This window comes from Cydia splendana, chromosome 10 (genome assembly GCF_910591565.1).
Source record: "Cydia splendana chromosome 10, ilCydSple1.2, whole genome shotgun sequence".
Lineage (NCBI taxonomy): Eukaryota > Metazoa > Arthropoda > Insecta > Lepidoptera > Tortricidae > Cydia > Cydia splendana.
In genome coordinates, this window is record NC_085969.1 from 10413364 (window position 1) to 10420769 (window position 7406).

The window sequence follows — 7406 nt, forward strand, 5'->3', positions numbered from 1 at the left end:
TTGTCAGTGACATATGTCGAGCGACAATTGTCAAGCGACAGGTGACATATTACAATTTTATAAAATATTTTCTATAGAAATACTTACAAACATGACAGGCATTTTGCTACAATTGTATGTATTACAATTATGTTGTGAAACAAGAATTATTTTTTCTAGTCGACATATTTGTAGAATTGTCGGTGAATCTAGACAGGAAATGAGTTATATGTCGGAATTTCGTGACAATTGTCGTGCTTCTTGTGACAATTGTCATAAACTTAGCAAGAGAAATATCTGTTTTTTCCGACATAATAAAGTTTTTTTAAATAATACAATGATGGTGGCAAACAGGAATACGGCCCGCCCGATGGTAAGCGGTAACCGTAGCCCATGGATGCCTGTGACGTCAGCAACAGTGATGTTTTACAATTGTCGCACCTGTCACCGTGGTGAAATTGGGGCCTGGTTTAGAGGCGTTTTGCTAAATGCTAAAATGCAAGTAAAAACCATGTTTAGTTTGTGTCTAGTCGATCTATGTGACATTGTCTCCGAAACATATGTAGGTATTTATAAATAATTTATTGAAACTTAATTAATAACTATGAATAACTTTATTTTTTAATTTAAGTGTTTTTATTATTTTACATACTTGTATTTCGTCGTTTCAATTAAAATAATCAGTACCCAAGTAAAAACAACAATAAAGCCAAATCAATGACAACGTGTTGTCCAAAAAGATTCCCTCTAAGGTATCTAATTTGTTATCGTCCCTTCTATGTTAGTATCAAAAGGAATCCCTTTAACTCCCCATATACCCGTGACCCCGTCCCATCTTCATTTTAATTCGAAACCTTAAGTCAGCTTTAAATTACGCTTTTTGCTGCCCTTATAACACCCCTGACGGCTGTACAGACTTAAGGGCTACCAAGTACTTTTTCTGGCAGTGTCAAGAAACATCGTCCTGCCTTTAGCTGCACCCCAGGGGGCCTTTTCAGACCCTTAACATTTACGACGTTCCGATTGCTTTTCTATGAAGGCCCCGGAAATGTCCAACGCGACAGATGAGACCGGAAGCTGATCGGGGTTTGATTAGTGCGAACATTATATTTCGCGGTTAGTATTTTTTTTTAAGTTGCAGTTGAAGTGGTTTTGACAAGAAGCGCGGCAATAAAAACAAACGACGGCGCTACCACGATACGCAGATGTTTATTTTTATTTGAAAAAAGGTGTGAACTCTTGTGAACATCTGACGATCGAGCAGCTTGAACTTATGCGTTTTCAAAGAATTAGTGAGTTGGTACTTTTAAGTTTCATTCATAACTCATAAGGCAGTTATGACAATTTTATTCACGAGCCGTTTTACCTTTCTAAGTTCTAGTGGTATCCAAATAAGTAGAATATATGATTGTGTAGTCGATTGACTAATCTGACAAGCCTTAGAAATATTATTTAATTGTTTACTCAAGTGTCAATCACATCAACTCCCGAGCTTTTAACTACTTTGCGGTTAAAATATCCAGCTGTGACAAACAAATCAACAAAAGAGCAAACAATTTGACAAAACAACCCAAGCAGAACAGAGCAGTGACTTTGTGCTCAAAATTACGAGTAAGTAGCGATAATAGGTAGTAAGGGGTTTGACAGCTTGTCAAGCTTTTAACAGGGTGGAAGATGCCGACATCATTTTGAAACGAATCCGCAAGTTGCCTTTGCGATTCGCCGCATAGTTGTAGAGTTAGACCAAGCAAAGTCTGCAGCGGATTTGATAGCCCACGCAGTGCGTCATTTATACGTCATAATTTCATAGAAGTTTGACGTTTAAAATAACACTTGCACTGCGAGGGCTATCAAATCCGCTGCAGACTTTTAATGGACTGACTCTAGCATGCTGTGTCAATTACAGATATCGGGATTAAAATTGCAAAGATATTTCTTCAAATTGTTTTATTAGAGATATTTAAGTTACATTAAGTTTATACCTTTTTTTAACGTCTTAACTAACTAAGTAGAGGTTCACAAAGTACACTTAATGTTAAAAAAATAATTAAAATATAGCTTACCTTTTTCGAGTCAAATGGCTGTGACATACGGACAGACGAATGGATGGACAGACAGACGGACGTGACGAAACTAACTACAACTTGGCTACGAAACCCTAAAATTGTAACCGGTGGAAATAATGCAACTACGTCTTATCTTGGGATATTCATGGAATGTGATTTTAGTTGTTAGGTTTGGTTATTACTAAAAGTTTGGAACATTATAATTGGCTACACTACATATTTTGTATATATTACATACTAGATATACCTATTATTTTGTTATTACTAAAACTATCAAGGAAATACATGTATGTTATTTTAAACACGAAAAACAATTAACATCACTAACAAAAATTGTTCTCTAATAGTCAGACTAACGGACAGGGCGCAAAAAGACTAACACTATGAAATATGTCAGTTATGCGAAGTGTAAAAACGTTCATGCCGCGCGGTAAAAAATGAAAATTCCCTGAAAGTATCAGGGGTGCTGTTCCAAATTATTGCCGAGCACGAGTGAATTGAACACTCTGAAAACCAGTAAACGATATGAACTCTGCGATCATACAGACGTAAATCAACATAGTAGAGTCGCCATCAGACATATCTGAGCAGCCAATGCACTCAGAAATATCTGAACACGCCTCTATTGTCAAGGCGTTAGAGTGCGCGTTCAGATATTTGTGAGCACCTTGGCCGCTCCGATATATCTGATGGCGTTTGTACATAAATGATACATTTTACAAATAAATATATACGGTTTTGTTGAAAACACAAAAAAAAATCCGCTTAGTTTGTATAGATAGGTATCTTGGTTCAATCCATGTAGATATTTTGATCCCTAAAACAACATTATCGAGTATCGAAAAGATAAATCACCATTCAATTTGGTACAGATTGTAAGCCGTAAGGTCACAGTCACTATTTAGCCTGAAGACCTGAACGTGGCACCTACCCACGCTTGGCAAGCAATAGCAATGTACGGTCAGGATAATGGTGTGGGAACGGTGGCGGTTGAGGTGGAATATTTTGTGTATGACGAAGCTCCGTAACAGGTCGTAATGCGTTTAGCTGTTGCCTTTCTGTGGGCCAATGAATATACTGCTACAGACAGTTTGTGGCTGGTGTTGTATGAACCGATTTCGTTAAACCTAATCTAAGTAAATTAAGCAAAATGTTTTACAGACACATTTAACTGTTTAAATAAATGTTGTTTAGTATAACTTACATACCTAACTAAGTATTTACGTTTCTACTACTCGTGCTTGCGATTGTGGACAGAAGTTTATTTGGTTATTTTGTATTTGTGAAGGTATGTGGTATTTTGTTCGGACGCCTGTCCCAAAGTCGTTGAACCCTTTATCACATTGTCATGTCTTAATTTGACTATTTAACATTTTGTCGCATTTTACGCATTAGGGCCACAAAGTACGGACCAATTCGATGCCAAGTTTAAGTATTTCACCTACAATTCTCCTTTGAACAGTGTGTCGCCTATACTTTTTCCACTCTTATCCTATCCGCGAGTTTGATTATTACTTATTCAATATTTTAGAATTGGCCGCCGTAATGCAGCGAAAAAACGCGGAAGCCCGCCCAAATGGATTTGACTTCCACTAACTTATTCAGGTTCACTCCGGGTACTTAGCTGCCAGGTTATGATGGTAATAATATCAGCGTTACGGTTTGTTTCACTGAAATTGGTATCAAAATAATGATAAGGAAATACAATATAGGTACCTCATCTACCTACTAGATTAAGTACATATTTAATTTAAAAAAAAGAACTATATTGTATTAAATTAATGTTTTGTATAGGGGTAAAAAACTACGATCGAATTCATAACCTCCACCTTTTTTTGAAGTTGGTTAATAAGGGATGGCTAAAAGAGTTATCTATATTACCTATACGGAAATATCTACTGAATGCCATATTAGTGATTTTGATTAGTTAGGTACTTTTTTTTTAGAAGTGTTTCCTTTATTGTATTTTTTAACCAAATTGAAGATATATCCTAACTATTAGTATATCCTAACTAGTAGGTAACTATTCTAAAAAATAACAACAAATATTTTAAAATGATAGTTCTGATTAGGTAAGAATATTTATTGATATTAATACATGTAAATTTGCGTTTAGGGTAGAGATTGTTTTGTTTTATTGTCGCTGAAACAGATCAACCGATTTAGTTGCGATTTTCTGTAAACAACCCTTGATACTCCATCAATGGTTCTGAACTAGACAGGTAAGGTTTAATCCACTAGCACCACATACCTAAATAAGTCACATTTTTTAAAACGAAAATTTTAAAATGTAAGGCTCGCACAAAGAAGATGATATACTCAGCTTTTATTTTTGGTAAATGTTGGTAAGTAAATTAAGAGAGCGCATGGTAAAACTAACATAAATTAAAACAAAAGAATGAAAATTAAGATTTGCGTAGATACACCAAAACAGCAAAACAGGTCAGGAACTTAATAAGCATTCACGAAATATGAACTTGAACAGTTTTATTAACCATAAAAAACACCAGCCCCTTAAACTACAGAAATAAGCACTTGTGCGCAAATTCGCCATATGACTCGCGTGTCAGGCCGATCGTTTATCACGCGCGATGTGACATCTGAATTTATTGTGTAAAAAACAAACAATGCCCCGGGCCGGACTAGTGCCCCTGGATAACAATCTTGCTCATCCTGTACTTACAGTTTGTACAGGTTAAAGTGATATAGAGACTACCAAATAGTTACACATATTTAAACATACCCCCTTATTCATAAAACTTTACAGGCCTGATTCAGTTAAATTGTGTTTTATCCCTTTCTTACAAATACATAAGTCAAAATGACAGATAAAGACAAACGATTCATTAGCTAATTCAGATCAGTAACGCTTTGTGCAATAATGGTTTGAAGCAAGCTTATGAACATTAAGTACCTATCCAATGTTTCCGGTACTTACAAGTAAGAGATACGTTTTTAATTTGACGAGTTACATTGGTAAAACTCAAACATTGCCGAACCTCTCCTCTTTGGGTAAAATTATATTTGAATTGATAATTTGATAAGACAAACTTTGCCTTTTCGGTTTTAGTTACTTGATTAAAACTCGACTAAAAATAAAAACCTACATTTTTGTTTTATGTTAAACTTTGTTTGAATGTATTATTTAGAAGCTAATTTTTACACGAGGTAAATTATATCTAGTACCTATCTAAAACCTAATGAAAAATCGTAATCTGAATTCGTAGTTAAATATTTCCATGTAGATCTGTTTGGATCTACTCTCCCTTACACTGTGAAAACTTGTTCAAAATGGGGACGGGGCAGGGGTGCGATACAATAGGAGATAGCAATTTGATATTCAGGCCACATTTTTAATAAGCACCGACACTCGGCCCAGCGTAATGGCCCAGTTGGGCCCACTGTTAAATAGCTTTTTGTTATGCCATTAGCAGCCATTTTTTGACGGTCAAGCGGCTAGTCTAGTGCTTATTGTTGTAGTAGCATAATGTCTTGAGTATCGTTCCTTAGAAAACTGGATTTTTGTATATTACAAATTTTCATTCATTCGGTAAATTAAAGTACTTATATACCTTAGTAGCACGCATAACAATCTTAAGTGAGAAGTGAGATTGGCAAATCAGTTTGAACTTGGGATAGATACATTGGTAAACAATTTCTTAAACGGGAATTTTACTTACTATCGTTATTCGTGGTGGGACAAGTCTGTCTGTACTATATAGTATCTGGACTAAATATCCTTCCCTTTTTTCTAAACTTAAGCAATTCGAACGGAATTTTGAATAATTTTGGAACGAAATAATTTGTTTGTTCAAATAAAAATAATATAAAGTATAGCAGACTGCTGCATATATTTTATTGACTTATTTATCAATTAACGGCATAAAGAAATAAAGAACTCAATCAACATGGCATGAATATCACGAGTCACTTGTTTTGTAATGAGCTATTGTTACGCATCTGTTACGCTCGAGTGCTTTTTTATGTTTTTTCACTACGTTTTATAGATATTCGCATAACGCAACTGGGGCATAATGACACTGGGGTCGCACCTTACTATAATATTTACTGTCATATTTTTTATAGTATTATGCTTTTGGCAAACTGCGCCAGGTAAAGTACGATATTACGTATGTAATAAAATACCTAATACTGCTAAATTCATTAAATTAGATAAACTTATAACCAATGTATTTTAACTACATCAATAGTAGTAGTAGTTATCACTCAATGGGAATGCACCTTAAATTGTATTCTACTGAAGTTTTTCCATAATAATAAAAAAATAAAAATCTGGTTGTTTGAGAAGTAGGAAAAGAACTCTAGTTCATCTTCATTTATTTCATATAAAATAGGTTACTATACTATAGTGTAAAGCGATCAATTGAATAGGTACCGTTACTACTATTTTAAGTCTTATTAAGTGAAAAATAATAGCTACCTACATACACACACACAACACTACATTTACACTAAGATTGCCTCAGCCTAACCAAATCCCATCTGAACTAAGACAATACAACTTAGGCTGAACTTAGCACAACTTAACGGAACATCGTATCACTTAATTAGTATTGCGGTAGTAACTTGTTTAACTTAGTAGACCTAATTAGAGCGTCTTGTACTTGTCTAGTAGGCGGCTAAGTTTGGACTTGGAGGGATTGGTGTGAGAAGATGGATATATGTAGGTATTACGAAGTATATAATATGTGCAGCTTAAAGTTATAAAGACAAGATATAGGTTCATGCGCCCAAAATAACAGCTCAGCAATGAAAAAATCTATATAAGAATTAGGTTTAATTAAAAATAAAACACCTTATTTAAAATTAAAAAGTAAATTAGTAAAATTAAAAAATAAAAGGAATTATTATTCGTAACATTGAACCTAGATTGAGTATTCCACTCCAACGGCAATGGTTTTTTGGATTGGAAAAATAGGTAGACTTCTGAACTTTGGTCTACCTATTACCACTCAAGAATCTTTTTTGTTATGATATAAGAGGCAAACGAGCAGATGAGTTGCCTGATGGTAAGCGATTACCATTACCCATGGACACCAGAGGCTTTTAAATAACAAAGCAGTAACAAGCAAGATTAAATTTAATATCGATCGCATATACTATTATTAATTATAATTATGTTACCGACTGAGACGTCGGAGCCGCTTACTTTAAAGTAATTCGTGGGTTAATATCCGGCCTCCGACTAGTTGTATTTAATTAATCTCTATTCTCCAAGCCGTTCTCGTCTCGTTAAGATTTCGCTATTTAACCTTGACTACATGAGGTGCTGTTTCACAGCCAAAAATTGTAATTTCACTAGATAGTGAACTTATAATTTGCATATTTTAGATAAAAAGT